General features: G+C 41.4%; 1 long non-coding RNA gene across 2 annotated transcripts in view; it reads right to left on the minus strand.

The window, feature by feature from the left end:
• The window catches only part of LOC110396403, a 73189-nt gene continuing 55968 nt past the window's right edge, over positions 326-17546 (minus strand). For both annotated transcript variants that reach the window (XR_002436950.1, XR_002436951.1), the window contains 3 exons: positions 3603-3733; positions 2598-2693; positions 326-2281 (listed from right to left, as the gene is read on the minus strand). This is a non-coding gene — a long non-coding RNA (uncharacterized LOC110396403). The remainder of the gene's footprint in view (positions 2282-2597; positions 2694-3602; positions 3734-17546) is intronic.

Here is a 17546-nt window from a genome sequence, read left to right on the forward strand (position 1 = left end):
AAGTCAAGGTTAAATATTAACATATTTTATCCACAACTCACAAGCACACACTCTACAGCTGCAAACCAAGTGTACATAAAATAAAACAAAACTACTAGGACCATTCCTCTTAGCTGTTGTAACAGCATTTAGGAAACTTTCAGGAAGACCAAATATTGAGAGCTTTCTATGTAAAACGTGAGAAACATGCTGGCTATGTTAATAAAACATATGTTTTATTATATGTTCAAGACACTGGCCTGGCTCTGCAAGCATTACATACTCTTCGAAATAGGCTCTTTAGAGCAAGTGTGAGCTTGTCTTTCATGCCTTCACACTACACAGCCTCAACACAGTCATGTTGGATGAGAAAAGACTTCTCTTCCTTCCAAGTAACTGTTACTGAAGGCTGTCAATGTCTGATGTCATCCAGGGAGAACAGCTTGCCTTCTACCACAGCGGTTAGCATAGCCATCTCCCAACACTCACTGCGCACTCCTAACAATGTCCTTAAAAAAACTTCATCCAGAATGACACATCTTCTGGAACACTCTAGTTCAGATTATTATTATTTATGAGGATGAGCCAGCCATCTAAGTCACATGCAGATCACAAACTCACTCCTCAGACCCCAGTTAACCTCCCTATCCTTATATCCAGAGTCATCCTGACCATGTGGTTCCAGCTCCAGCTTATCATTGATCTGTGCCCAGAAGCACCACAAGGCAGAGGGAGGACTTCTGCCACCTCGGCCCACAGCAGGGTGGCAGTAGGATGTGCAGCAGGAAGACTGGAGGCCAGACAGCATGCTGTGTTCATGAGCTATGCTGACAACAGCATCAACATTACCATGCTGTCATTTGCTTTGCATAGTATCTTGGAGAAAAAGGGTGAGGATTTACTTCTTTTTAAATCAGAAGCAGAGCTGAGACACTGCAGGTTTAGAAGCACCTGGAAGTGTGTGCACTATACCAAAGTGTGCACCACCTGGGAGCAGAAAACCAAAAAGACGACTCAGACATCCATTATTGCTGGGCTCCATTAGGAATTGCACAATGCACAATCTACATGCACATTTTTGAGTGGAAAAATTTTTAATGGGATTATTAGAACATTTGACATCACATTCATGCCTTCAAATACAGCAGCATGACCCTTCCATCTTACTGAGTGACTTACACATTAACACATTGCACAACCAATGAACTCATTAACAAATTAAATATTATCCAGAGTAGGACATTAAAAGCACCATAGGGACTCTATTCAACAGAAAACAAACAATAGCATTTTGAGTTTTCTTTAAATGCAAACTTACACAAAGCCTCTCCATGGGATAAAGGGAATGCAGGCAAATTAGCCCAACAACAGCGTCAGTTGTCAAAAGGCAACTACATGGTCTTCCATGAAGACATGCAGTTGAGTAGAGGCAGCAAGAATTTATCTTTTCCACCCCAGGAGGTGTTTTGCAGTCCAGTCAGCCACAGAATCAGAGGTGCCTGAGCTATGCAGAACAGAGTAACACCACCAAGAGATATCGAGGAGAGCCTATGGGTGCTGGCTTCAGCTCTGAGGTTGGAAGCAGACACTGCAGACTGACAGATTTGCCACTGTTGCAGTGGCAACAATGATGTGAAAGACATGCCACATTCCTTACAGTCATGCATAGCAATCACACCACAAAATGAAGAGCATCTCGATCAGCTCATTCACGCAAATCAGGAGATTATGACCAGGGAACTGCATGTCGCTTCAATGCATTGGAAACAATGGCAGCAATGTTGGAATATTGTGAAGTTTGCACCAACTAGGCCACACAAATGCTCACGCAGGAACAGAATGAACACCATATGCAAGTTTGTCGAGACCTATTGAACTAATTCAAGGCTGAAGGTAACAATTTCCCAGACTACATAACTACCAGTCATGAGGTGTGGTTTCACCACTACAAGCCAAAGTCAAAACAACACTGCATGGAGTGGTGACATGGGAATTCTCCAAAGGAAGATGTTCAAGATGCATCCCTCAGCAGGTAAAGAGATACACACTGTCTTTTGGGATGGAAAAGTGGTGATCCTTCTGGATTTCATGGAACTTGGACAAACCATCAACTCTTGACTGCTACATTGTGAAGCTGACTAAGCTGAAAGCTTGAACTTCCAGACTCAAGCCACAGAAGACAGCCTTTCTCTTGCAACTTGATAACGCCAGTTTGAAGACCATGAAGCACATTGCCAATCTTGACTGGACTGTCCTATGACGCCCATCATATTGTCCAGATTTAGAGCCTTCTGACTTCCATCTGTTTGGGAAAATGAAAGGTGGACTGTGTGAACAACTTTTTTTTGCAGCAATGCCATCACAACAGCTGTGAAACAGTGGGTCACTTCTGCTGGTGCAGATTTCTATAAGCACAGAATACAGGCTCCTAATTCACTGCTGGCACAAATGCATAGCTAACGGTGTTGACTATGTTGAAAAAGAGTGTTTTATAGCTGAAAATGTGCTCTATCAAATAGTGTTACTGTGCTCTTTGTCTCTGTTGTAGTTTCCATGGAAATAAATAGGAGGCATTACTTTCAGACCCACCTACATATTTATATCAATAGATAACTTACCCCTGGCTAAATTCCCTGGCTATTTCTCTATGGAACTGCAGTTTCTAGGCTTGTTTTGATGGTGTGAAGCCAATATTGATTTAAATGGACAGCCATCTGAAATGAAAACATACAGGTAAGGATGCACACGTGCACCAAAGATGCACTGTGTACAAATCATAAAGTAGGTCTGTTATGAAGACAATGACTGTAGGTAAGCAGTAGTTGTGTACAGACAGGATAGGTCAGGTGCAGCGCACAAACACACAGGAATCCTGTGACCTAGACTCTGATATCTGTTGATATTAAGGACAGCCTATGAAATTATACAGACCAGAGCCCACTATAAAAATAAGCCTAAGAGCTAACTTACAGGCTCTCCTGTGTTGGCAAGCATGGCTCAAAGGTTGTATCATCAACAGCCTTTGTCTGAGGACAGTTTTGGTTGAGAAGAGGTTGGGCAAAAACCAAATAGAAGCACAAAGATAATTGAAATATAAATGTAACATGGGATAAAACCAGCAAAGAGGCATCTGTAGGAACTGAAAACTATTGAAATCTCTTTCCATTGGGTTGCTGCAATCCTCAGACACAGATTTATCCTGCTAGTAAATTTAAAGTGTCCACAGTGTTTGTAGGATGATGCCCTTTGATAAACAAGACAAAACTGATTTAATTCATGATGTAAGGAGTGCAAACCATGGCACCATCAGCATGGCACATAGCACTGGGGCACGATTCACTGAACAATAACCTAACAAGACAATCTTATTTGATCACAGTGAGCTAACTAAAGTTGAAAAAGAGTAATTACGTCTTCTGCTATCAATCATCAACTCATAAATTACCGCAATTATTGGATTAACTTTGTTCATGGCTCTGAACCCTTAAAAAAAATATTTTTTCACTTCCTACAGAGAGGAGGAGGTGATGAACAAGTGGTAAGGAGGAAAAATGAGTTATTAAACTGTGCTCCAGTCACAAATCGCTGGCTACAAGCAAACATCTGGATAGGATTTGACTCACACTCTGGAAATAGAAAGGCAGCATGGAAAGGCCAGGACACACAGGCAGCCCTCCTCCTGCTATTTCCTAGGTCTGGAGTGCTTGACACAGGGCCTTACAGTTCCTTGCAATCCCGTAGACATTTCTTCAAACTGCCAACAGAAGTAAAAAATACAGAACTAAGTGAGGCCATTTTGCTTGAAATGCTTTCAAAGCCTTCAGCATTTTGACAACAGCATTAACATTTACTGACTGCTGACTTAGGGTGTGCCACATGCTGCCATGACTGCAGCTAGGTACACAAATTTATGAGAGGCTAGGTCAGGTTGTCAGGGAATGCTCTCCCTGCAGTGCCTGGGCACATGTACGTGCCTCAGCACACTACTAACCATTGTGCTTAATAGGGCTGCCCTATGCTTCACTTGCCTGCTGCATCGCTTCACAGCAAGGAAATGCACAACTTTGTATTGAGAGGAGACAAATTATGAAGTAATTTTATGTAGTGAAAGGGCTTTAAAGAATCATTGTTCAATCCAGTTATTAGAGAGGTCATCGTAAGTATAAAAGCAGTTGAATTAATCATAAATCTGCAGTTTCCTACTTTTTAATGTTTAACCTGGCAACTTGGATGTTCTCTTAGAGCCCAGATAAAGCGCTTCAGCTCCTAAATGATAAAGGTGAAGCTACACAACTCAGGAGAGCTGCCTTCCTAGTACAAGTGAAAGGTGCATTTTAGTCAAACATTTTGGGGAGAAATATAGCAGCACAGATGACTGCTAAACTCTTTAGAAAAGCCAAGTCAGGAAGCCATATAGAATTAATTTAGCGCGATATTTAGCACATGGCTAAGAGAGGGATCCAGTTAAGGATCTAAAAGGCCTAGCTACAGGACTATTTCAACAGTTCCACTGATATTTTGAATAGTTTTTTCAGGAGGTTAATTGCTTTCAATGTTCAGGAAACTATGTGTTAGATTATAGACTCTTGTATATCCTGGGATCAAGCTCAGTAGAACAGATATTACTCAAAAAAGAACACTTATAAGCACAAACAAATATGGGTAATTGTGGTTGTGTAAAGAGAAGATAAAAGACAAAAAGAGCCTGGCGACAGGAACTAGCAAACTGTGTGTTCTGAGGGACTAGCATGAACACAGAAAATCAGAAACTGCTTGTAATGGATGCTTCGCATGCCTAGTCATACCTCTGCCACATAAGCATATGTCTACACATATTAAAGATGCAAACACGATGAAGAAGGGATGCCAAAAGCTAAGGGAGGTTGTTACAAGTAACTGTTGCAGACTTTTCTGGCACATGGAGTTACCTGCTCTTGCCAAATCAAAATTCTCCAAGGCAAAGTGATTAGACCTGGATGATACGTATCAATAGCTGATTAGGATATTCTCATCCACTTATTTGTAGTGGAAATTTGTTGCAGAAAAAAAACTATCAAATTCCAAGTAAGGTCATAATACCTACTTCCCAAAGCTTTATTTATTTTTCCTGATATGCTGAACAAAAGAAAATGAGACCATTGGAGGCTTCATATTCCAATCAAGTGCACTTACTAGTGAAACAAAGGTTGATAGCATCAAAACAACAACAAAAAATCAAAACCCCCAATAAAACTAAAAGACATTCCTGGCCCACAAGACATCTACCAGATTTCCACAAGAGAGGGATAGTCAATGACTTCTTGCTGTACGCTAGACAGTAACAGATTGAGACCACTTCCAATCGTGCTGGCCTGAGTGAAAGGCAGCCTTAAAGGTGAAGGGAAAGAGACTATGGTTCTTTTCCATCTTAATTTACAGAGAAGATCCTGACCATCAGATATTTTTCATGATGGAGGAAAAAAGAAAAAAAAACACAGACTAACATAACAACAGGCTCTGCGAAAAAAAAGGTAATTATGAACAAAGATATTTTAAAGGGCAGCTAGTATAAAAATACAAAGCATGAGTTTCACATTTTCAGCAATGTTAAGACTTTAAAAGGGAAAAAGAATAATCAAAGGGTCTTTTCATATATTATCAAATGGAACAAACATATAAGTGCTTCCAATTATAATTGCAAACACAACAACCACCACTGGGGAAAGTCCATTACTGTTGCTACTTTTCTATCTGCATAGAAAAAAAAAAAGAGATCAATTTGGGGAGTGCAGAAAGGAGGACATGCTTTCCCCTGATGCTGCTAAGCATGTACTGGGCTGGCAGCTCTAGGCAAGGCTGAAAAGATGAAGTCAGACCAATTTCCTGGTATTCATTAAGATTTACTGCAAAAACACACAATAGGAAATACACAGATCCTCCTTTTCACTATCCTCACCTTCTCTTTGGGAGGGGAAAAACAGATGGTACCTCTCAATATGAGTTTTACCAGAACAGCGTAAGAGCTCTCCTTTACCATACTCTTCCTTCAACTGGTGGGGGAAATAAGTGCAGAAACCACATACTTATCAATGCAGGTCTCTCTTGTGACTTATTTGTGAAATAAAGCAAAAGGAAGGAGTTCTAGGAAACAGAGGAGGAAGGTGGGAATAGCTTTGGCTTGAAAGAGGTGGGAAAGAATGGTAGTAAAAACAGTAGCAAGTAACAAGTAATATTCCAGCAAGAGAAAAAGCAGAAAATAAGGAAGTTACAGCAAATCCATGCTTAAACTGCAGCACTGTGGAGTCCAGCGCATGTGCATTTTCATCCAGCACTTCACATGCACACCAGGGAGTATGGCTGTGCAGAGGTGACGGAGACTGGAGAGGCAGATGTGGGAGAGGGAGGTGGAGAGATGTGGGGGCTTAGGGGCTCACTGCAAGCTGTGGAGCTCAATCTGCTCTCAGATTGCATGGCCTGCCAGGCTCGGCTGCTTAGAAGCACTGATGTTTTAAATAGAACATGACTCGCCAGAGGGAGATTATAGTTAAATATTCTCCTCGTCTTCCTCCCTTCTTGCATAAAATCTTTCCTCTTGCCTTCAAGGGGAAGAAAAGATAGGAGGGGCTTGCTTCTTCCCTCCTCTCAACTGAAGTAACCACACTGAGTTGGAAATTTTTCATGGAACAGACTTGTTAAGAAGCATAGCTGTAACATCCACACATTCTCCACCGTGGTAAAGTCTAAACAGCAGCTTGATGCAGCTCAGGAGAGCAAGGAAAGAGGCATGCTTCAGAGCCATTTGGTGAACGTTTGCTTTGCTTTGTCATAGCTGTACAGGGATAATACATGCTCTGCACACCAGACTTCTTTAAACACACAGTCCAACAATCTGCCTTCATTCTAACCAGTTCTGCACATGCACAAATAGCCTACTGAAATCTGAAGGGAGGACAATATTTGCAACAGTACAATGACTTTCTGTATGTATTTCCTAGGTAATGGTAACAAATTCAGTTTAAAACAAAGTAACCGTGACTGCCAGAAGGTGCCACTAACAGCTTTAGTCCAAATCTCCACAAGCTCTTCTCACCTCAGTCCTCCAATTAGGAGAGTAATGTAGGTCCTTATCTTGACCCCCCTCTGCAAACTACACATAATAAGTGCTATAAAAAGAAATATCTTTTAATTCCTTTGTTATCAAATACAGAATATAGGAATAAATCTAGGGTTGTACAATTATTTGAGTCATTTTTTGAGCCAGTAATTAGAGAAATGAGAAGACCATGTAGGTGAAAGTCATAACGCGGTGCAGAGAGACAAAGCAGGTTTATAGTTACACAGGATTTTACTCTCAGCTGCAATTGTGTGCCTAAATGGAAGCAGAAGAATGACAATTCAAATGGCACCTGGGGGGCATCAAGGCAAAGATGAAACTATGCAAGTTCTCTTTTTCCCCTCCAGTTTGACTCACTTCAAGCCTTTTTCATTTCAGTCTATCACCTGTATTGCCATGGACGAGATAGTAAACCAAAGGAGTAAAATGCTACCATTTCCACTCACTTTGAGATGCAAAAGACATTGCATGTTCTAATATGGCAAGGGAATAGTCCTCAACTCAAACTTAAAGACAAAGAAGCATGCCAAATTTGTTTTTTTAATGCTACAAAATTCTATTATTCTTGAGGGAATGCAAAAATGGTATTACACTTTCCATTTAGAATCTCAGTTGGAGTCTTAATTTTCAGAGGGCGTTTAAAGTCAGGAGTACCACTTCATTTCATTTGTAGAAATCCACACTTTCATTTAGCGTATTCTTGAAATACAGTAGATAAGCTATAAACCAAGTCCACTCAGGAAGAACCAACACAGGCCTCTACCGCTGCACAGCTACCTCTTGTAGCCAGGCAAGTGCCTGTTTCCTGGAGGACTCTTGAAACTCTTGCCCATTAAGCCTGTGAAGATGAGGACAAAGCCAGAGCAGTGCAGAGCTGGAAGGGAAGGTAAATTGAAAGCACAGCTCTCTCCTTTCTGAGACCTGCCCAGCCATGTGCCTTTTGTAAGTGGCTCCGCTCAATCACAATTATTTCACTAAATCTGCCAACATTGCTGGGGTGTGCAATTCTTCGCCCTCCCAGCTGGGCAGCAGCCTTTCCCAAAACAACCCTGCTATTTCGTGGGGTAAGGGGAATAGCTCTTATCTTCCAGTGGGGATGAAAATTAAAGGCTGCTGCTTATGAGCCACACTTACTAGACCTTACATAACTGACAAAGACTGCCCTGGCTCAGACTGAAAGGAAGCTTGAAGAAATCATCTGGATAGCAGGAATTATCTGTTATAAATAAATCACATGTGTGCACACAACGAGTAGTTCTCACTCAGACTAAACACTTTACTCCAAGTGAGGTGTCTGCTTTGTGCTCTGTGAACAGGAAAAATCCCATCCAGCATTCTAGATAGAAGTGCTCCGCAGTAAGACAGGATAATCACTTGATCCAGTGAAAGCCTTGAAAATTAGCCCAATAGCTAAATTCATCCATATTTCTGGGAAGTCTAATGGCTGTACGCTTAGAAACAGAATGATATTTCGTGAAGTACCTTTTACGCTGCCTGTGCTTAATTTTAAAAGGCTCATTCACTTTGAACTACCTCACCGCAGTTCTGAAAATTGTTGCACATCAAGCTTCTGCAGTCACCTCCTCCCTCCCTCAGTTGACATGAGGCCTCATCCACGCATGTTCCACAATGCTCCAGCAGGTGACTGCAGCTCCCCCCCCAGTGAGCAGCAGTGTTCCCAGGCATGGACCCTCATCCCCCATGCATACGGGGAAATGTGTATGTGGGATAAGCGCTCCATTTAGCCACTTTGATTCTAGCGATACTGCAGTGTTTTGACATCAGCATTAGCAAGTATGAAATACAGCCATCAGTACAAATATGTACCTGGCCACACCATGACAGCTGTGTGACACCAGGCTTCAGCAACTCACTCCCTCTGTGAGGGCTTCCTACAATCAGCTTCTGGTACTAGCAAAACATTTAATAATTCCCACATCAGATGGAAAACAGTGCTTTTCTGAGTAGTTCCAAGGTAGCGGCATTATTCCCAATTCCCCAGCCCAATTCACTTCTCCAGCACTTGCTCTCTTGGTGACCTTGGGCATATCACTTCAGCTATATCTGAACGGCAGAATGACAGCCTAGGTCATTGCCTGCTAACTTCAGCTCCCCAGTGTAACCACAGCAGTGACAGCAGCTGGCATGGATGGCAGCACGCAGCCAGCACAGCCTTTAACATACCATCCACCCACAGAGGGCCTGCATACCACTTGCCAGCACCAGCTATTCTTACCCTCATTTAGTTTGCTGCAGTTAACACTGCAGCACATCACATCTTCCTTCTGCAGCACAGCCAGGTCTCAGCCTCATCTATAAAACAGGAGTATGTGTACTTCCTATCCCAGAAGGACACCATGGGGATAGGAATTCAGGCCTGTGCAGGGCTCTGATAACACAATAACATGGGTCACAGGGCTGCCTAATGAGGCCAGACACTCTGAACTCACTGAGGAGTTTTCAGTACACACATACTGCATCAGCCATGAGCCCTCACCTCCTCTGGGCACTTCCAAGGAAGACCTACAAGCAAGGAGCAGAAAACTGACTACCTTTTCCTTGTGACTGCATCATCCCATGAAAAACAGAGTTTCTTAGCCAGTATTATCATCCATACAAACATCTTTCAGAAATTAGCCACGGTGGCAATATCAGTATTACTGGAACCACGAAGGCCAGGCTTTGTGCTGAGCAATGTCAAATTCAATGCCAGGCCTTCTGTTCAGTCAGGAGCCCTCTGCAGCAACGCTCCCAAGGAGGAAGCTGTAAGGCAGGTGAAAGGAGGTGAAGGGACAACTTAAACTCAGACGCTTCAATTATGCTTTAGCTAACTGAAGTATAATACAGATTTTTGCTATGGTTGCTCATGCTCAAACTTCACTCACAACAAAATGTACATTATTCTATTACTCAGAGCATCTGTGATTATCAGAAATGTTAAACAACCCAAAGCAAAACACATACAAACACCAAAGGAGGAAGAAGGTAAAAATACATTGTCTGGGCAGCAGATGCTCGCCTTGTGAGAGGTGAAGTAGATTTCTCTCATAGAGGTGTCACCTATAACACCACAAAAAAAAAAAAAAAAAAAAAACTGCCTTTTGGCAAGTGGCAAGGAGAATGCTTCCTCTCTCACACAAACATTGCCATTGAGTATCTGGCTCTCTACCACATCCTTGATTTTTTTCAAAAGACAAGAAATAGAGTATTTTTGCTAGATGCAGCCTTTCACTGTCTCACTATTCAAGACAGTTGCATAGACCAGAGTCACTGGAATGCACTGTCTGTTTTGCCTTGTCTCAATGGTGCAAAACAGATGGAAGCATGTAAATCTGTCCCACTGAGTTACACTGAACATCAAGAAATAATTCAAGTCAGTTTTATGGCCACCTTGTATCAAGAAACAAAAAAATTAGTTTGGAGTAGAGAAATGCAAAGGAAAGGGTGAGAGGAAAGAGTGGCTCAGTCATAAGGGGAGAGTCTTCATCATTGAAATATTTTCAGTCAGTACAGAATTCACCTGTTTTTGTGTGAAAAGAACATTCCAAAAACTTCTAAATGAAACATTTTGATTATTTAAAAAACTTCTCCCCTCCCAGCCAAGATTTAGACACAAGTGAAGAAATAATTCCAGTGATTCTGAAATCTGTAATCCAGACTCCCTAGAAGGTACAACTCGTCCAACAGTGAAGACAGACATTAGAAGAGTGTCTGAGGATAAGTCTGGAAAAAGAAAGTACTGTTGCCACTGAAGAACTACGAAGCTGGTGGAGATAAAATATACAACCAAGTGAAAGTCACTCAAAATTTTTCATTAGGCAGATTAATAACAACCATTTTTGGTGCCCAATATGATTTACAGCATACTATCATAGTACAGTAAAGGAAATTTTCTTCTTACATTCCTGAGGAAGGGCCTATACAAAAATCTCCCAGGACTACTGGCAGCAACAAGCGCTATTCCTTTTGCTACATTTTGCAAGAAGGTCTAAATAACCGGAAGCAGATGAAAAGGTGAAGACATGAGCTGCTGCAAACAGCAAGCATCATGATATTGGCAACCACAGCATCTGAGATAGCCCCATTTCCTAACACTTAAAAGAGGACTTAATGGTTGTCTTGGAGTTAAGTGGAGCAGCTCATTGAAAACATTAAAGCCTTTCCATAGAAACATTCACATGAGAGATACTAACCATGAACTTTATTTTTGAATGACTAGATGATCAGACATACAACCTATTTGCATTTTTCCAAAGGACCTGTCCCCTGAAAGGAAAGTGCTGGGAAAAACAGCCAGCAAGCTGAGTCCTCCCATTTTCCCCACAGGTCTCTCAGAATCACTGCAGCAGTGAAGCTTCTGCTGAATTTTCTGTCTATTTGTACCCTATCTGCAGCTTTCTGTTCTTGCTGCTCACATAGGACAAGTAAAGTACTATTTCGTTACCTGGTGGCTGTAGTGGACTAGAATACCAAGAGGATATCATGAGAATAACCCGTGCTATTCACCCCAGAGGGCCCTAGGGAGCAGATGAAAACCCGCTTCCACTAACTCCTCCAGACTGAAGGAAATACACCCCTTACTCCAGCAGGCACTGCCAGCCAGCACCATCACAGCTCTGTATAGTTTCAGACTGGTCATGACTGGTCCAGACCCCCATGGATCTCCACTACCCGTACTTAAACACACACACAGCTTGATCTTGGGGTGTGAAGAACAATACAGGATTTTGCTTAGGGTGACATTCATGAGCACACACAACTCCATTGGCTCAGCAGCTAAACAAGACCCACTGCTGTTACAGAGCAAATTAGAGGAGTAAACCCTGTGCTGGACTTCAGTGATGTTACACTCATTCACACACCAGGGCAGAGTTCAGCAAGAGAACTACCAGCCAGGAACGATTAGTAAGAGTTTGAATTAAATGCAAATTGTCTAAGTAATACCTCAGATAATTCCTTGTCTGTTATTTGATACAAAGTAGCTATATTTTCTAATCCTAATGTTATTTTATCAATTTGCATTTTCAACGCAATATGTCCTCGTTTAACAAATTGTCAGATACTTGTCTGTCCAATGTGTGAAGAAACTACATTCACGACTTCCTTATCAGATTGGCAGCATTGGAGATATGATCCCCCTAGCACCATAAAATATTCAAGGTTGTGAATAAAGTTTTTCATAAAAGAGCAGCAGAAAGTATCATTTTATTAAAGCACTGCATTCAAAACATGATCTTAAATGATTTAATTAAAAACATTAAATTGCATTTGAATCATTTGATTACTGCTTAATAACAACGCATAATTTATATCTAAGAGACTGCTGTAAAAAAGATTTCACTCTGCCAGTAAAAAAGGTTTGAGAGAAGTTTTCTCCTTAAACCAGACAATCTTAATACTCTCTTCATGCTGGAAAGCTCTTTTTGTTAATGTGCCTCCTAAGAAAAGTAATTTTGCAGCTCTAAAAGGAAGTTAATTGGTCTCCTGTGGCTGACCTCCTGCCCTGTGGGACCCAGCTTTGCACCTACACTGCGTATCAGCATGCTGTAGCCGGTGATCATCACTGGTGGTTCTGCTGCCACAATGGGTAATGGGAGAGCCCCAGCTACATGCTCGGACCAAGCCATGGGGAACAAGCCAACACCTCCATGTTTTACACTGCAGCTGTTCACTTAGTAGTCTGACACTCTGCACCCAGGACCACACTGCATTTTATGGCTATCACAGAGAATGGACAATTTCTGAGAAAGACTGTCTTTCATGATAAAAAGCGTTCCTTGCCTGAGCTGCAAGTGTGAGACTTCACACTTAATACAGAAGTTAACCTGCCACAGTCTCCAGCATGGTGAGTTAGATATGCCAAAAAGAAGAGCACATTGGTATCTGTGCACCAACATATCTTATCTATGAGCTTTTTAGCTTAATCACTCCAGTTTCCAACAAGGAGTAAATCAGCCGTTGGTAGCCAGAAGGAGCCAGGAAAATAAAAGTATGCTTTAATAATGTAGCACCCCTATTCCTCGTGCGACACTGGACAGCAGAAATACACCAATATGATGTGCTGCAAAATCTGCTAATAACAGATTATATACTTCTCCTTTCACACATTACTTCATCCATTACTTGCTACAGTTACTGATTTATGATATTATTTACAATTGAGCAAAGTCCATTGTATATAACCAGTCCATTCTTTTGCAGATCAGCATTCCATGCCTCTCTTTGATACGCTGTCTCTTTCTGCTATCTGGACCTTCTGCTTCTTGAGGCACCACATAGTTGCTCTTGAGCACTTTCCCAGCACCTACACTTCAGATGCCTTGCATCAATACGGCATCCTTTCCCACATAATGCTTTTTTTCCTCCTTTTTTCCCCCCCTCTAAACACCACGTTCATCTAAGTGATACATGAAATTTTAGCTTATACTGAAATTATTTCTTAATTTTCTGTTACATTATGAAGTAATAGAAAGAAAGATCTTAAGCTCAAAGATAAAAGAAAAGAAAATATATGAAAAGACACTTTTCTGTTCTAAATTGTTTCTTTTCAAAAAATTAGTCTTAATATTGCCACTAGCATGCTTGAGCCATAGTTCACCTGTTTGAGGCAACCTGCAATAGAAAATAGCTTCATGGTTTTGTTTTCTCCCCTCTCTGAAGGGAGCAACAACTCCAAGTCACATAATGCAGAAACAGCTTCACCTCCACGCGCTCTAGGCAAGCAAGGACTGTTAAATATTAGCCTGCCAGGCTTACATAAAACTTCATATTTCTCCCCCCACCCAAACCACATAGAATTCTATAACTGGAAGTACAACTTCTTTCAGATTAACTAAAGGCATTGATCTATAATCAGACCAGCTGTCTCCCAATTTAATCTGTCCAAGAAAGTGAGCATATAGATCTGTGGGGAAAAGCTGCCCCACAAAACAAGAACATATGCACAGAGCATTACACAAGAGACTGTCAAACAACAATACATGTTTGGGAAGGATTTAGTCCATTTGTAAATATGCAAGAAATGAAAGCATTGTAAACTCAAAGAATTTTAAAGTGAACCTTTGACTGAAGGAGCTGCTGACTGCAGAGGCTGTTTGAAGACCAAAGTCATTCTCTGTTCAGCTTTTAGAGTTAGTTGATTTAGTAAATACCATATATTTTCCAGTCACACATTCAGTAGAAACACTAAACAGGGATATTGGCTATGCATTATAGATCCTGCTTTCCCCATGAAGACAGCACTTTGCTTTCTGTAGGGGTAGGCAGATTTGTGCCAGACAGGATTCTGGCTCTTCCTATTTTTCTAACATTTATAATAAGAGAAGCTTTGTGCCATGTTGCAAGTTTTATTTGTAGAAGATTGATGCAATTTCCTCATATTCTTTACTAGAACATTTTTATAAAGAAATCATCATTTTGCACTGTTCCATGACTTTTAATTATACTGATTAAGTATAAGATAATGTCATAAAGGCACACTATGCATAAGGGTGTTCTCCTCTTCCTTAGATTTTGATGCTCAAAAAGTGCAGTTTTTAAATAAAATTATTAAAATGCTTCATCAAAAAAAACAATGCCTTTTCAGAACGACTCAGCCATTTGTAGTTATTATTTTAGCCTGAACTGAGGAGAAGCTGTAAATCATGGAGTTACAAAACTGAAAGTAAATACCAAACCATGACAGTCCACACTATCCTGCATATTTAGAACTGGAGAAGGAGTTGTCCATACATGACACTTAAATCACAAAAAGCTATATGGTCACTGAGAATGCAATGAGATGAGACAGGCATAGATACATAGGAGCCAGACCAGGAATGAAGTAGAAGGAAAGTGAACAGCCAGTATTTTGGTACTTCCTCAGGGAAGCACAAACCAAGATGCTCTTCTCAGATATCCATCCTCACCATCCCTTCTCAAAGTGCCCTGAGAGCCCAAACTCAAGTGCTGCTTTCCATTTGCTGTTTGAGTCACAGCTCCAAATTTCAAGGGATGCTAACACCAACTCCTACTCTGCTTTAGGCACTATAATGTTGAATCTCTTGGGTCTGAATCAATTTCCTTCAAGGAATAAGATACACTGAGGGAAAAAAAAAAATGTTTGGTTTGTGGAGTTCTTGTGTTCCGCTTTTCTCTTCCTTGCCCCTTACTTCCTCTCTGTCTTCCGTCCTCCTTTCGTCTCCCTTCTCCAGTTTTTAAATGCCATCATTTGTATAACTGCAGTTAAACATAGCTAAGTGGATGGTAAGGACTTGATGAAGCTCCTTGAAGGTCAACTAAAGATGGCCTGCATAGAAGAATATTGTATCCACTCAAATCCCTATAAAATTAGTTCAGGAAATCAGATAATTTCAAGAAGCCAGCCTTGGCCAGAACATGACATTGCACTTTAGCAATGGTTCAGTGCTGGTCCAGGCATAGTTGCCACCATCTGAATGAAGAAAAACAACTCCAGTATTTCTACCATGTCTCCTTACAGGCCAAAGGTGAGAATAATCAAGGGGACATCTGGAAGAGAAAAAGAACTAAAAACCAATTTCCACAAATTACCACACAACAAATGTATGCCTAGCCACTTGCATCCATTTGTTTAATACAGAATAGTTTCATTTTCCTAGGCTTCCCCCTCCCCCCCCCCCAACTGACATATTACTGTAAAGTTACTAAAGAAATCAGTCGTCTGTGGTGAAGTTGTGATTTTAGGATAAAACACTATAATCTTGCTGAAAGTTAAACCACACTCTTTGTGCTTCCCTTTACATAAGAAAGGAAGCTCTAATATGTCTGAGTTTACAGAGTTTCCCCAAATACACCTCACTGAAAGTAGCATAATGAGAAAAAAGTGATAGACCCCAAAGGAATGGTGCCCTTCAAGATAATAGTTTGGACAAATAACATCATCACTCACCCAGGGAAAGAGAAAGCATGTTCATTCTCATTACTGGCAGGCTAAACATCTTATGTAGCATTAAGTGTTTATTCTTATTTTTGGGGCAAACAGCAAGTCAGTCTTCTCGATGCATCTGCTCCACAATAATTTACACATACATAGAATATGTATGTGTATAGAATACCCTGAGTTGGATGAGACCCACAAAGATCATCAAGTCAAACTCCTGGCTCCACACAGGACCACTCAAATTCCAAGCCCTGTGTCTGAGAGTGCTGCCCAAACACCGCCTGAACTCTGGCACTTGAGGCCATGCCCCCTGCCCAGGGGGGTCTGCTCCATGTCCACTACCCTCTGGTGCAGGACCTTTCCCTAACCACCACCTGCCCCTCCCCTGACACAGCTCCATACCATTCCCTCGTACCCTATCGCTGTCACCAGAGAGCAGAGCTCTGCACTGCCCTCCTGCTCCCTGAGGAGCTGCAGCAGCCACAAAGTTCAGCTCCTCTGCTCCAGGCTAAGCACACCAAGGGGCACCAGCTTTTTGTCACATATCTTGCTCTCCAGACCCTTCCCATCTTCTTTGCCTTACAAGTTCCCTACAAAGGGCACTGTCATAACAAGGAGTATGACAGTATCAAGAGATGTCTAACAGAATAATTTGATATTGTAACACCTTAATACAATAGAAAACACAGCAATGACAGCATAGTAGCAAAATCCTAGGCTACAGCAAGTGAGGATATGCTCAAATACAGCAGCCCTAGGCATAGAAACAAAGGGGGGGGGAATGCTTACCCTTAGAAGACCCCAGATAGACACAGATCTCCAGCAAAAGACACCCTCCCCTCCCCCTGCCAACCCTTAAATGAGGTCTGGGAAGGAGTGGATCCTGGCTTCACCCCTTCCGGTCACTCAGGAGCATTGCTTGTACCTGAGCTCCCCTGGGTTGGCCCTGCCTTCCCATCAGGTGCTCTATCACTGCCTCAAGCCATGACTCAGCATTTCCACTACAGATATTTAGGAAGCTAGCAGATCTTACAAAAAAATTCAGAGGTACTCTGTCATAAAATGGCAGCACCCTTCAAAATGCGTAGCTAAAAGTAAATGGTGGCCTCTGTGTACGTACCAGAACATAGCAATAAATGGCAGAATATGATTAAACTGGGTAAAATGTCATAAAGCAAAAATTAACCTGGTGTGGAGAAACAACAGTAACAAAAAATCCATGCTTGTTTAAAAGAGCAACATGTTACTTTGGTAGTATGCCTGTATTCCAATCTGTTCTATTTCATTCTATCAAGAAGGTGCAGCTAAGTAGATTTCATTTCATTTACTACATGCTAAAAAAGACATGGTACAAGAGCCAAAGCATCAGAAGTTTTGACTTGTTAAAAATATAGAACAGCTAAATTCTTCCAGAACAATGTGCAATAGATCCAGTTCAAAAGTTTTTGTTATGACAATGGCTCAACATATTTATTACTACTCTCTTTGGATTTTGAATGAGAATATAAAGCTTGTAGCAGCTGGAGAATATTGCTTTGTTCCTATACATAACGGTGGCCAAGTCAAACACTTATA

The sequence above is a fragment of the Numida meleagris genome, chromosome 1 (assembly GCF_002078875.1).
Source record: "Numida meleagris isolate 19003 breed g44 Domestic line chromosome 1, NumMel1.0, whole genome shotgun sequence".
Taxonomy (NCBI): domain Eukaryota; kingdom Metazoa; phylum Chordata; class Aves; order Galliformes; family Numididae; genus Numida; species Numida meleagris.